The sequence below is a fragment of the Oncorhynchus mykiss genome, chromosome 1 (assembly GCF_013265735.2).
Source record: "Oncorhynchus mykiss isolate Arlee chromosome 1, USDA_OmykA_1.1, whole genome shotgun sequence".
NCBI lineage: Eukaryota > Metazoa > Chordata > Actinopteri > Salmoniformes > Salmonidae > Oncorhynchus > Oncorhynchus mykiss.
The window spans coordinates 10,530,166-10,545,907 of NC_048565.1; the positions used below are offsets into that span (position 1 = coordinate 10,530,166).

General features: G+C 43.4%; 1 protein-coding gene across 19 annotated transcripts in view; it reads right to left on the bottom strand.

Annotated features, from left to right (window-relative positions):
• The window catches only part of LOC110522842 (receptor-type tyrosine-protein phosphatase S), a 402,253-nt gene that overhangs the window by 309,839 nt on the left and 76,672 nt on the right, over positions 1-15,742 (bottom strand). For 9 of the 19 annotated variants that reach the window (XM_036940331.1, XM_036940246.1, XM_036940105.1 and 6 more), the window contains exon 1: positions 12,826-13,304. The exons of 1 other annotated variant lie outside the window; for it this stretch is intronic. The gene's annotated coding sequence lies outside the window, so the exon portion shown is untranslated. Of the gene's footprint in view, positions 1-12,825; positions 13,306-15,742 lie in introns of those variants that run through there. 9 more of the 19 variants (XM_036939708.1, XM_036939672.1, XM_036940421.1 and 6 more) reach the window with 7 other exon arrangements.

Genomic DNA, 15,742 nt, shown 5'->3' on the forward strand with positions numbered 1-15,742 from the left:
CCATTATTTCATTATCTCATATTCCTCAAATGAACAGCAAACATGGTTTAAGGAAACTGGTAAAGCATCACCTCGCCGTCCAATGCCTCTCCGCTATCTTGATCTAGATATTTTGTGTATGTATTGACATGTCGGCTATGTGTGCCCTTTTAATTAAATTAATTTAGTTCTGTCCTTGAGTTGTTCTTGTCTATTAATGTTCTGTATTATGTAATGTTTAATTTTTTGTATGGGCCCCAGGAAAAGTAAGATCAATTTAGGAAATTGTTAGGTTACTCAGTCACAGCAAATCTAACTATATTTTGCGGGGTGTGTGTACAAGTAGAGGTTTTTAGCTCAATTTAGGAAATTAGATGAATAAATACAGATGTGACAGCTACAATGACCTAATGCTACCAATTATGGATAAGTGCAAACCGTATCGAAGGTCCCTGATTAATCTGAAATATTTGTAATGAGAGCTTAAATAAGGTCAAAATAATCTCATAATCTCTTGGACTTTAGCTAAAACCAAACCTGTCCAAAACTGTTTGACCTTTTCCCTCAACTCTCAAATTGGCCAAAAATTCCAATGTCAGAGAATAGATAAATCTCTTTAATTTTCTCCCTCAACTGAATTCCAAAATGGCCGCACTACCTCAGATCTCTCCTCTGTTCTATTTAAGATTCAGATAGCATTAGTCATGAGCAAAGGTAAAGGCCAGTGATAGATCACTTTTATAGCTGTCTTCTCTCTCCGCCTGCACAATACCAGGCACTCCTCTGCGGCAAATGTGTTGCCATACACAGACACGCACGCACACACACACACACACACGCGCACACGCACGCACGCGCGCACACACACACACGCACGCACGCACACACGCGCATGCACACACACACACACACACACACACACGCATGCACAAACACACACACACACACACGCATGCACAAACACACACACACACACACACACACACACACACACACAATAGCAGTGTTATTGGGATGAAAGGACACACTGTCCAGATTTCATGCCAGCCTACCCATATCTATGCAAGCTCACACACATCACATCAGGGCATCTTTAAAACTAGACAAGACTAGAACCTCGGTACATCAACAGGGTAATCTCACACGACTACATGCACATCAGGAGTAAACAAGGGTATTCAAAAATGAAAGATTTTACTAAGAGTTTTTCTTAATAAATTCTTAATTCTGTTGACACTGAAGTCATTAGGGCTTTGGAAGTTAATTACAATATATTTCATACATATGGCCTGAGAATGTGGCTTTGATGATGTCAGATCTGGTGCGGCCACAGGGCTTGTGTTCAGCTCTCTCCATTGCAGTCAAGTCACAAGAGCTAATGGGCACAAACCACAAAAGAGGCCCTACACACCAACCACCCTCAAATCCCCACTTTACTCATAAACCACTGGGGTCAAATCCACTAAACTATGACTCCACACACTGCACCTCCAGAATTCCAGCTTAGTGAAGCCAGCCCTAGACAAGCTTTTACATAGCAACTATTCACTCCTGCACACATAAGAGTACACTAAGCACACACACATCTTCAGTTATGTCTCTCGTCCAGATAATGACACGCACGCACGCACGCGCACACACACACATACACACACAGAAACACACTTCACCTGGAGTTACAACCTTCCTTCCAACAGAGCTGTAGGATACCACTGAGTGGTTATGTGTTGCAGATTGTGGACGTTGGAGAAATATGAAATCAGAAGGTTTTGCATGAAATACCCTCACATGTCAGTGACGCCCATGAAGTGGAGAAAATAGGAGATTTGATAAATAAATACAGATGTCACAGCTACAAATGACCTATTGCTACCAATTATGGATAAGTGCAAACCGTACTGAAGGTCCCTGAATCATCTGAAATATTTGTAATGAGAGTTTAAATGGTCAATATAATCTCAACCTCTTGGACTGTAGCTAAAACCAAACCAGTCCAAAACTGTTCAACCTTTTCCCTCAACTCTAATTTTGGCAAAACATTCCAATGTCAGAAGATTCCTAAATTTCCTCCCTTAACTAAATTTGAAAATGGCCACCCGTCTGTTGTCTTTTCTCTTTATAGAGCAACTGCTTTTAACCTTTTACTGCAGTGGGCTAAATCAGGGTCACACAAAGTGTTTCTTGGTAGTCTTAAACAAATCTACTTTGAAACAAAAGTATCCTCCTCACACACATGGTTATGGGCTTAAATAAATAAGACATCTGTACCATGTCAGATATTGAGTTGAAATGCATTACATTTTGAGTTTGCATCCCAATATTCTACTTTATATACATCACAGAAGACTGAAATATAACAAAACTGTTTAACATAAAAACACCGTAATTGCTGCAGTTTTCTTTTATAATGGGGTACAAAAATGCAATTTCAGAATGTGAAAGGGATATGAGCCAGAAATAGTTATTCTCGTGTCAAAATTGATTACAAACAAACATGGAGAGAGCAAACATGGTGGGAGCATGCGGTGATTGCTCTCTATTCAATAGCATAGACAGTGAGAAAGACCTGCCCAGCAGCCCGACATTGTTTACATAGGACAACACGTCTCACATGTTTTTTACTTGAGAAATACTGCACCAAAAATTGCACAACTAAAACATCCTTGGCAAAAACGTCAACATTTTTTTTTTGCAGATTTCTTGAGTTATCTTAGATTAATTCTGGGGATTTTGAGGTGTGAAATAGGCTTCCTACAGTGTCTCATGAGAGACACACATCATTAACCAAACACGGAATCAGTCAGGAGACACACCTCCAAGACTGAAATCTCTTTTTTTCTTCTTCTAATGAGAAACAGAAAAACAAAGGCCAATGGGAATGTTCAGTGCCTCTTTAAGATGCAGGTAGCATTAGTGATGAGCAAAGGTAAAGGCCACCGATCGATCACTTTTACAGCTGTCTTCTCTCTTCGCCTGCACAATACCAGGCTCTCCTCTGCGGCAAACGTGTTTCCATGCCATTCTCTTTAGGGTGCAGGCTCAACAAAACCCTACTGTGATTTACAATGGGGCCCACATCCACTATTAGTTGCCGGGTAGAAGTGCCTGAGGACTGATTTTGCCCAGCACACAGCTAGGGCTGTAGGGTAGGCAGAGACACTGGTTCTGTGTGTGTATGCTAGCTAACAACATGCTAACATGACAGATATGGTTGTGCAGTTTAAGTGTAGCTAGCCAAAACATAGCTACAGGCAACTGTAGAGTTACATTATTGCGCAGCCAAGGAAAATACTTATAGAGGTTGGCAGTGGTGGGAAAACAAACACACAAACACAAGAAAATGAACTAAAGTCCACTTAGACGTACACCCTCTCTACTTTACAAACTATACCCTGTAGCATGCTAGCTACAACCCACTGCACAGACAGAGATGCAGAGAGATTAATAATCTGTTTGGCACAGGGTCATTTGTATTCAGCCACTCCTCATCTGGCATTGCCAATCTAATATGGCCCTGGCAGGGGCTTTGCCACAGCAGTTGGCAAGTAAAGCAGCGTGCAGCCATCTTGGGTGGAATGGGGTTCGGAGCACCCTGACGTGTGGAGAGTTTGGCTTTGGTTGGTGGAGCTGAAGTCAGCCCGTTGTCTATTTCTCTCTTTGCTTTTATGGAACCTATATCTCAAATTCATTAGCCCGCCTTTATCTCAAGTTCATTAGTCCACCTTTATCTCAATGCTAATGACAGCTAGCCCTGTCTCTCCAGCTCCCTTCTACTTCTCCTCCAGGCTCTCTATCTGCCATGCCACTCTCTAGCTCTCTTTCTCCATCTTTGCCCCCCCCTCTCCATCCCTCTCTTCACCCCAGGACAGCTCCCATACTCCACCTGTTGCTCCCCTCAGACCTGCTTTTGTTCCCCTCCTGTTACCTCTCTTCTTCTCCACCTCCACCCCGTCGCGACTAGAGATTGGAGGCTGCATGACAGCACGTCATGGGGGGATACTTTTCCCCCCATACCCCACCACCGATGGGAGAGGGAGCGCCAACCCATGTGCTCAGTCAAATAGGGTTCGGTAACAACGGCTGTCCCGCCGAGATGTCCCATCGCTTTCTCTGATGGGGTTGTGTGTGTGAGTGTGCGTGTGTGTGTGTGCGCGCGCACGTGCGCGCGTGTGTGTGTGCATGTAACAGCACTTCCATAACTCCTTCTTCCTGCCTCAAACACCAATTCCTCATATCAATACTCCATATTTCTTCGTAGCGCATATGACAGGGCCTCTATATCTCCCCATGCAACGCTCGGTGTGAGAGCTCCCTGCCTCACCAACATACACCGCAGGCCCTAATCCACCAATGCCTGCTCCACACTGCTTTTATTTCTTGACACTATCGCCTCGCATCAATCGGCAAATAGACAGTGCCAGATAACAGCGCCATTTATTTCCTTGTAAACAAACCATTCTTGTTCTCCCTTCACTGTTCCATTCCTATCAGATAAACCAGCAGTTCTTTCTCAGCACGCTGCTGCTGAATGAAAAACGGCAAGGTCAGCGTGGAACGCCGTGACAACGCTAGGGTAACGCTTCAGCAACGTCGGAAGCCTAAAGATTACAAGGATACGGCGAAGTGTCATCAGTGATTTTCTCTAATCTGTACATAATCTTGACACTGGAAAAGACCTTCCAAAACCTTTTGGAACAAAATAAGTATAAGTTTAATGTTGGAGACAATCTCCCCTATTACAAAAAAATATAACCTGCCTACAAAAATAATGAAAAAAATAATAAACTCCCAAAATGTATTTTAGGATGCATATAATAAATAAATAAGAAGACTATATAGCTACCCCTCCCTCTGGTCAAAGCACTGTATCTCTCTGATTGGTTGTCGTTCTCTGGAGGCCCTATTTGTTTCTAATCAGTGACACACAAGAGTTCATTTATTTATTTTCTCCCCTTCCCAATTACGTTCAGCTACCACTGCAGTGTTAAAACTTCAGGAGTGAGGAAAGAATGGGAGAAGAGATAAAAGAGACTAAAGTTTGGCGTGTGTGAAGGGCTTTGGTGCATCAGGGGGACATGTTCCTTCCTTCCTCTGTCAGTCAGTCAGTCAGCGTGTGTGAAGGGCTTTGGTGCATCAGGGGGACATGTTCCTTCCTTCCTCTGTCAGTCAGTCAGTCAGCGTGTGTGAAGGGCTTTGGTGCATCAGGGGCACATGTTCCTTCCTTCCTCTGTCAGTCAGTCAGTCAGCGTGTGTGGCAGTACTGTAAAAGAGATCTTCACCTTTGCCGTCATCCCACCTACCATTGTAAAAGTTGCGTCCAAACAGCCAAGAATTTACCACAACAAATGTCTGGGAAAAACAAAAGATGATCTTCTTCTTCTTCTAAAAAGAAAATGGTGGTTCATCCTCCCAGTCTCTTACTTGTCTACTGGAATACAGCAGGGGTTTCGGGGTGTTTACATAGAAATGTCTTCTTCTCCTCCGAAAGGTGTACTTGCTTCCAAGAGATAAGCTCGTGATTCACGGCAAAGGCGAGGGGGAACAAAATGCATCTCCACTCGCTCCCTCTCTCTCTTTTATACACACCATGGTGCAGAGTCATTTTGGTTTCCAGACTGGAGTATGTGCTCTTCTGAAATCCAGTCACACGAAAAACTGCATCTGCATACAAATCGAATTAAGCTTGATATGATAGCAGAAGTCTGCATGCCTTTCTCCCATTTAGACTTGTTACCGCATAGGGGGCTCCCAGACCGCTATGCTATTCGTCATAACCAGGACGAATAGCCCCCTTATCCCCAATGCACAGAGATGAACAAACTTGACAGAAAGGTACTTACTCCTGTTTAACCCTAGCCAGACTTGAGTGATGGATGTGGGCAGCCAGGTCGGTTGTCCTCCCCCATCTCTCTTTCTCTCCCTCTCTCCCTCTCTCCCCAGCCTCCCAGAGGCCCATGTTTTCATGCTTGAACTACAAACAATTACTGACATCCATCAATTATCTGCCAACTCCCATTGGTCGTTCCACTCTTTTCTCTATGACAACACCCCCTTCACCTCCCCCCTCCCCCCTCCCCACTTTCTCCCCCAATCCCCAACCAGCTGAGAGTCCCCCCATTTCTATCCCCGTTCCCTGCTTCCCCTACCAGATGTCCGTCGGTTTGGGTGAGTCTGACAACAAAAGAAGGGCTTCTGAATGCTCCCGGGCCTAGCCATCTTGTCCTGAGCTTTCTGTTCAGACACAAAAGCCAGAGGATTAACAGCTTTTAGCACATGAAAACCACTATCTCCCTCTTTTGCTCTTTTTCTCCCCCCTTCTCTGCATTTCTCTCCCCTACAGGCCTTTTCAGCTCCTTTAGACTCTACGCTCAAACGCCCCCCCCCCCCCCCCAACGCTTAAACGTCCCCCCACCCGGGAATGAGCAGGCGTTCTTACTACCTAACCAACTACCTAACCATCTACTACAGTTATCATCTTATGTGTATGTATAGCAGTGGCCCCCCTCCCAAGCCTGAAGCCCTATTGGCATCACTCTCTTCAGGAGAATGAAGCAGAATGGGGCTCCCCAGGGCATGTAAACACATCAACATTACCACTTTCTATAGCACTGAAATGCTAAAGCTGAGGGGGAAAAAATCCTTATTTATAAGGTCACATTTTGGCCTTCTAGTGAACCTCATGCATTGCTAATGGAAATGTTAAACAAAAGGTCTAATTCAAGTGAGATGTTGTGCCGTAGCCCTTTTCTGCAGTCAAATTAACTAGTGGCCTTCATGGGTGAAATGTTATTCATCTTTTTTTCATCATTTCCAAATTAATTAACATTGTGTTTCTTTGTCAAACAGTTTTGTTATATTTCAGTCTTCTGTGATGTATATAAAATGTAATATTGGGATGCAAACTCAAAAAGATATCTGACATGGTACAGGTGTCTCCGTTTTTCTTTTAAGCACATAACCATGTGTGTGAGGTGTATACTTTTGTGAGCTCCATGTGCAATTTCTGTAGAGATAAACCAGATCAAGCCTGAACTGTGCAATGTAGTAGGGAATTTAAGTTCCCAACAGGCCAATATTCTACACAGTTTAGCGCATAAAACGTTGGAATTAACTACAATGACCATAATCCATTGCTCGCCCGCTTCAACTTATCCGGTCTGTACGGCACAAGACATGGAGACAAGAGAGAACTGGTGATCGACAGGGATAGAAAGCAGTTGCTTCGCGAGCCTGAAAATACATGATCTAAGTGATTGATAGTTGGTATTCAGGAGCCATAAAAGCACGCCTTATTTACTACTAAAATAGTGATTTTGATAGAAGGCAGCAGTTCTTGAGAGATGAGATGATGACTTGGAATAAAATAATAAAGTCATCAAATAAAACAAGATGTAATATACACAATATCTGAAATATTTGATTAAAGTAAAGTAATGTGAAAAATGATGGTTAATAAGTGATAATGGGCCGTCACTAGTCATGGGACTTGTATTGTTTTATTCTTTGTTGTTAGCGTTCAACCCACATGATGCATAGTGCATTTAATGTTTAAAAATAATAATAATTGTAACCGAAAACCGTGATTATTTGTTTTGTAATCAAACTGAAACCGAAGTGACATCAAAAAACGCTAATCGTTCAGCACTACTGGTTTTGAAAAGCAGAAAACAAAGGTGTACCTGTGTATACACTGTACATCTTCTCTTGTTCTTATACGTGTCAGGTGCTGTTTCAGAAAATCATCTCCATTTTCCTAAAATTCCTTTTATATCAACATGTTGGGGCGATCAACAGCATTGATTGAGAATGAACTGTAAGACCTCCTCCACTACAGCACTCCACCAGGACACAACTCAAACTGACTTCACAAATCCCCCCCTGCCAAAGGCTCAATGTGACACATCAGCCATCCGGTCTGGACCCTAACTGGAGAATAAATGGGCCAATCCCAACCTGCCATAATGACCCATTGGGGTGTATGAATAGGGTGTCAGCGGCTCTCCACAACTAGGGGTCATAACTCTGGTTGGAGTTCCTGAGAGAACCTGTTTTTTGAGGATGCCCCAAGGGGGAGGCGCCATCAATCTGAGGACGCCAGCTGGTAATCACACTGAACAAGCTAGAGAGCAGTCCAGTGGTGGAATCAGAGGGGACATGAGAGAGAGAAAAAGCCAAACAGCCTGGTTTATTCCAGACAGGGTGTTAATTACAACCTCTCCATGAAACACCAGTTCACATTAACTCCATAACCATAAAGACGGAGCATTGAGATGGGGGGGGAAGAGCCGGAATAGCCGTCAAACGAGGGGGGTTCCCTTCCACAAAGTGAATTAAGCATTACTGTACACTCTTAGAAAAATGGGTTCCAAAGTGTTCTTCGACTGTCCCCGAACCCTTTTTGGTTCCAGATAGAACAGAGGGTTCCATGTAGAACCCTCTGCTTAAATTGTTCTACATGGAACTCAGAAGGGTTCTACCTGGAAACAAAACATTTCTACCTGGAACCGAAAAAGGTTTATTCAAAGGTTTCTCCTATCGGGACAGCCAAAGAACCCTTTTAGGTTCTAGATAGCACATTTTTTCTAAGTGTATCAACACATCAACATCAAAAGAACAGGAGCAAATCATTGGTGTAAACCCCGGTATCTGGGGACAAGGGATGCCAAGACCCAGGGGAGTGTGTCCACAAAGTCACTTTAGAGCTATCAGATAGACAATCAGGGGCGCAACGTTCACTGGGGACAGGGACCCCACATTCTCAAATTGAATTTTTGTCCCCCCCAGTTTTATCATTGGAATGTGATACAAAATCAGGCAACGGTGTGCTTTAGGACCATGCAGACGCCTCCAAGCAGTCAGGTAGGCTGTTTGGAGTGTTTATCCGACCGGATAAAAAAATATATATATATATGTCCCACCCCACTTCTAAAACCAAAGTTGCGCCTATGGTGTAAACCCGGTATCTGGGGGCAAGGGATGCCAAGGCCCTGGTAGTGTGTCCACAAAGTCCTTTTAGAGCCATCAGATAGACAAGAGGAAGTTGTGGGGTACAAAGCAGGGACAGAGCTTTAGCTTTATCTGTCTGTTGGCAGGTTTAGGAAAAGCCGACAGAGATAGAAAGGAGACTCCCGGCCTAGCTCAGGCGTGCAGCCAACTGTGAGATGGACTTTAACCTTGAGTGAGATGGATCAATCATGTTGAGTTCCATTACTGCCTGTCTTATCTGGTCCCGTGCTCCGACCCCGCGGAACCCCTAAATCTGGTCCAGGGCTCTGACCCAACGGCACCCCTAAAGCGAGCGCTGCTTGTTCTGGGCCATCCTTTGTGCTCAGGGGGAACCCATGTGTAAATATAATTTGGAGGAATCTCAGAGGCTGTTTTTCACTTCTAACAGAGGGCTGTTGACACGGCCAATCTACTGATTCGGACTCGGAGTCAGGGGAACACGTCTGAGCGAATCGGTCAATAATTCCACAGCCCTAATCTCTTATCCCCTGTGGCCACAGCGCAGGAGAGGAAAGGTGGAAAGATATAAGCAGTAAGTAGTGTATGGGATATTGCCTGTTTTTCTACCCTCTTTTTGGGCAGTTTGAATAGAGGCTACTGTCTATGATCCAAGATCTTGACGATGGGTTGAGTCACAAACCACTCATACCACTCATGTACAGCAAGTAGATGAAAGTCACGATCAACAGTTTCCATTAACCAACCACTTAAAAGGTCTCCTCCCTCAACGACGATACGAGCCACTGCTGCATCTCTCTATCCATCTCTCTCCTTCTCTCTAATAACACAATGGAGTCCTCTGGTCTCTAATAACACGATGGAGTCTTCCGGTCTCTAATAACACGATGGAGTCCGCTGGTTCATCTCTCTATCCCTCTCTCTCCTTCTCCCTAATAACACGATGGAGTCCTCTGGTGCAGCTGCTATTAATGCTCCATGTTACCATGGCGTCTGAAGTCGATGAGCAGCGCGGCTAATTGGAAAACCCTTGATGTCACCTAAATTTATCTAATTTGGTTTCAAATGCAATCAACATGGCACTACGTAGTAAGAAGCACCCAATAGAAAAACACTTAGGCCTAGCACTGCATTAAATGGTCTATAAAATGATTTTTTTTTTCAATTGTTTGACGAAGTGGAGCGACGTTGAAAGTCCTGCAATCTAGGGTAATAAGACCCATTGCCACGTGTGAGCCTCTAAAACAGGCCTCAAAGTGAGAGGCAGAAAGTCTAACATCTTCAAAGTTAAATGTTTAGTGAAATTACTATTTACTCTGACAGCGGGCCTGAAGACTAGAGTCTGGAATCACCTCCTTTGATCCTTTGCAAACATTTAGAAAAAGCACCATACGGACATTCGGATAAGTGAGGGGGAAAGAGGAAAAAAAATATTAGAAAGTAATAATTGCGAGGAAATGAATTTCAAAACCCTCGGGGGGACACCTACAAATACATTTGTACAAAAATCATATACGGGGGAATAATTCAATTAACTTTTTCACTTACAAGTGAGAAAAAAACCCAACCCTCCCCAAGGTTTTGGTGGAATCAAAAGTTTTTCATATGAAATGTTTACATCAATTACCAAATTCTATTCATTTCAACTCCTTATGGGCTTGTCAGTCAAATGCATTGATTTGTTTATCTGAAGGCAGATACAAAGCCTGTGACATCCTCTGGTCTCAGCTAACTGCCTCTGCCTGCCTGGCAGCGTTCCTCTTCCGTTTGTTTTCCTCTGCTTCCTTTTCTAGCATCTGACAAAGATCAGTGGTGATAAATTGTTCAATTAAAGTGACATTAAGGATGCTGGACACAGTTGATATGTGCCTCTTTACATGTGAGGTGTTGTCCAATTTCTCTGAAGGACGCCACTTTTCTCTTTTCTGACAATCGACATGTGGATCTCATCATTACAAATTAGTTCATTTTATTCTAGCCAACACCAAGATGTAATGTTTAACTACAAGAATGATAGCATAACAAAACTCACAATATAAATTGCCTGGGAGAAAAAAATTATGGCCGATTGCATGTTTTTTAGTTGACATAGACATCAATATATGTATTTTGTGAACCCGCTATCGTTGCATTAGACTAGAACAGGGGTGGGCAACTCCAGTCCTCGAGGTCCTGATTGGTGTCACCATTTTTCTCCATCCCTAGCAAACACAGCTGATTCATCAAATTGCATTCTAAACTGAAGATCATGATTAGGTGATTATTGGAGTCAGGTGTGTTAGCTGGGGCAAAACTGTGACACCAATCAGGCCCTGGAGGACTGGTATTGCCCACCCCTGGACTAGAGGATGGTGGTTACATGTAATAGAAGGCTTCTCTACAGATATAGAACACTGTTTTATATAGTCCAAACATTCAGTATTTCACAGCAGACCACTGTTCGAAATAGGCTAGGCTATTACTATTTGTAAAGTTAACCTTTATTTAACTAGGCAGGTCAGTTAAGAACACATTCTTATTTACAGTGACGGCCTACCGAGGAACAGTTGGTTAATTGCCATGTTCAGGGGCAGAATGACAGATTTGTATCTTGTCAGCTCAGCGATTCGATCCAGCAAACTTTTGGTTACTGGCTTAACATTCTAACCACTAGGCTACCTGCCACCCCTACCTGCCACCTTGATTCTATTTAATTATATTTCCATGCATATATCACACTTTTATCAGGAAAATAATGTTGGGCTCCCGAGTGGGGCAGCTGTCTACGGCACTGCATCTCAGTGCTAGAGGCGTCACTACAGACACTGGTTCGATTCCAGGCTGTATCACAACCGGCCGTGATTGGGAGTCCCATAGGGCGGCGCACAATTGGCCCAGAATTTGTCCGGGGTTAGGGTTTGGCCGGGGTAGGCCGTCATCCGTCAATGTAAATAAGAATTTGTTCTTAACTGACTTGCCTAGAAAGTGCTTAGATGCAAAAAGCAAGTCCAATTGTGATTAAAATTTTGATTAATCCTACATAAAACAGGATCATTCAGCACTGCCAGTGGGAACCTTAACCGTGTAATAAACAACCTAGCACAGTATGCATCAGCTGAAGTTCACTGCCTCTTCACCAGTTTATTGAACTGATGTTATAGAATGATATAACAGACAGCTCAACAGCTCAGCTTCAATCTTTGTCTGAGCTATACTCTAATTTGGGACAGGCCTACATACTGTATGCCCAATGACAATTATAACAATCACCCCAAACAACTCGTCAATAGTAGCTCCTACAATGTAGCTCATCTCAACAGACATAACAACAGTCTTGCCAGATTGGTCGTCCTTGGGAACGAAGTGAAATATGCATATTCCCAGAGCACAAGACACCAATTGCGCCTCGCCGTATTGAAATGGTTGTTTGAAATACAAACACACCTTAAAAGAGAATGCATTTAACTAGCCTACACAGACAGACTAAAGCTATAAACCAAAAATAGTTATCATCAAATATTTTACTGTATAAATTATTTCGATACTTTTAAAAGGCTTGGCTATATACTGAAACATTGTAGCTTTATTCGTATCCAATGTGTTGCTGACTGTGAGAATGAGTAAAATAAAATAAAATACGAATTACTTTTCTAATTATGGTTGAAATGTTTTGTTGTAATTATACAGTTATAATACAACTTCTCCATACTGTATGAATTAAGTCTGTTAAATAGTATTCGTTTTGTGAAGTTGAACAAAGCCATCTGCGGGTAACAAGTAACATTACGTTGTAGCCTACGTGGGAAAATGCTTACAGCCTATGAATAGTAACTTTGTATCAAACAACTACATGTTCGTTCACATTTCAGCAAAAACGTTAGAAAGAAAGTAGTAAACACTTACTTGAGTGGCGTGAGATATATAAAAATATATATATATTAAACTGCCCCCCCTCCGAGTTTGTTTATGGGGGGTATATGAGGGACAATTTACAATTCAATTTCTCCTCCAAAAAAGGCTTATTTTGCATCCATGAAATAAAAACAAACTGAAGAATAATAAAACATGTCAGTTGTGTAAAAAACGTAGTCGCTTTTATACGGGGCAAACCACCGCTACAATCACGCCCTTTGCAAGTCTGTTTTCTGTTTTCACATCATTCCCTTTGTTGATCGCCACAATGGAACTAAAACCCGAGCCGTGCGATAACTTACAAATGCGTATCTGTTTGTTGCTGTGTTTTATCTCCACGTCGCAGGTATGGATTATTTTCGTCCTAAATCCACCTCATTCGACTGGGGTTCGGGAGATGGGTGTCGAGTGCCCCCCTAGTCGAGTTACCCCCTTCAACAAAAAAAAAAAAACGGTACTGCCTCTCTGCGCTGACGTTACCTACCGCTCGTAGACGGAACAGATGAGGATTTGGGGTCGAACGTTATTGGAAACGTTCACGGTCGACCCCATGTAGAAACCCTGGGTCAGGAGAGGGTGGGGGCTGAAGGGTAGCGGTTGATGTAACGTAGAAATAGTGATCATTAATTAACCAATGTTCTTAATCTTACTTTAGCTCTGAAACGTATAGAATAGACGCAGTACAGTAGTTGCAATCTGATTTAAGAATTCATAGCATTATTAGAGGTGCAAACCTAATTAATCAGTCCCTAGGCTATTTCAAAACCAAATATTTTTTTTAAAGTGTTGTCTTTGTCAATAAATGACAGCTTTTTAAACGCTCTATAAAGGGAGCGTTTGGCTGAAATACGTTAGTGATGTAATAATGTTGTTTTCAAATCAGCTGTTACTGATCCCCTGCCTGAATTCCAGTTAACATGCATGAATGACTGGTTCATCCTCTACAAGTACAAGTTAGCCTCCATCGTTTGGCCTTAGGCTCTATCCTAATCTATTATAATTGATAATGAACAACTTCAAACCTAATTATGTCAACACTTGTGTTTATTAGTCTTTAGGCTGTTGCCAACCTAAATTGATTGGCCCAGAAAACAGAATAGGGGTAGACCTGCCATGCAAGTTTGGGAGGGTCAACACTAAAAAGGACAGTCCTCCAATTTGAGTCTGTGCTGTATTTGTGTAGTGAACATTTCAAGGGGCCCAGATAAAAAAAAATCTCACATTTTAGTAATTCAGCAAACACTCTAATCCAGATCGATTTACAGGAGCCTTGCTCAAGTGCAGATCAACAGATAGTTGGCTCAGAGATTCAAACCAGCAAACTTTCGGTCACTGGCTCAACGCTCTTAACTGCTAGGCTACCTGCCGCCCATAATGGATTGGGACCCATCTCTAGTGTACACTCTGTGACAAAGAACCAGTGTCATTCTCCCCCTCCCCTCCTCCGTTCAGTACTCTGTGTTTTAAACGCGGTGTGATATGTAACACCATAAAAGGTCAAATGGGGGCTAATCAATATGAGCACTTAATAAATCGTTTGGTGTGATTTGATGGTGTTTTTTTCCCCTTCCCCATATCTTTATTCACCGTTGCCTAATTTAATCAGGCCGATAAACCTTCGAGAGCCGCACACCACTTTTCCCCTGGTGGCGTGGAGGCTTAACATGGTACATTTCACTGGGGCTAGGGACATGTGGGTTAGTGCATGGAAGGAAAGAGGAACACTCACTTCTTGACATGGGCAATCCATGGCACAGCTTTGAGTCGACTACACTGGGTGCTCTTATCGTCTCTCTCTCTCTCTCTCTCTCTCTCTCTCTCTCTCTCTCTCTCTCTCTCTCTCTCTCTCTCTCTCTCTCAATTCAATTCAATTCAATTCAAGGGCTTTATTGGCATGGGAAACGTGTTAACATTGCCAAAGCAAGTGAGGTAGATAATATATAAAGTGAAATAAACAATAAAAATGAACAGTAAACATTACACATACAGAAGTTTCAAAACAAGAAAGACATTACAAATGTCATATCTCTCTCTCCCCTACTCTCTCTCCGACTCTCTCTCTCTCTCCTGTTTGCTGACGACACAACGTGGTAAGCCTGATCACCGACAACGATGAGACGGCCTACAGGGAGGAATGGAGGGGCGAGCACGCCCCCATCCACAAATGGAGGGGCGAGCACGCCCCCATCCACATCGACAGGGCTTTAATGGAGTGCTTTGAGAGCTTCAAGTTCCTCAATGTCCACATCACTAAGGACATGGTCCTCTCACACCAGCACAGTCATGAAGAAGGTTGAAAAGATTTGTCATGACTCCTCAGATGCTTAAATTGTTCTACAGTATGGCAACTGCACCTCCCTCAATCGCAAGGTGCTACCGAGGGGGTGTGTTAAGAACAAATTCTTATTTACAATGACAGCCTACTCCAGATGACGCTAGGCCAATTGTGCACCACCGTATGGGACTCCCAATCACAGCCAGATGTGATACAGCTTGGATTCAAACCATGGACTGTTTACTCACACCTCTTGCACTGAGAATCAGTGCCTTAGACCGCTGCGTCACTCGGGAGCCCGGGAGCCTACATCACTGGGGCTGAGCTCCCTGCCATCCAGGACCTCTATACCAGGCAGTGTCAAGGGAAGGCCTGGAAAATTTTAAAAGACTCCAACCACCCAAGCCAACCCATCACTCCCCAGAGGGTGGCAGACAGCCCCACCACCTCTGATAGTAACACCCCATCACTCCCCAGAGGGTGACAGACAGCCCCACCACCTCTGATAGTAACACCCCATCACTCCCCAGATGGTGACAGACAGCCCCACCACCTCTGATAGTAATACCCCATCACTCCCCAGAGGGTGACAGACAGCCCCACCACCTCTGATAGTAATACCCCATCACTCCC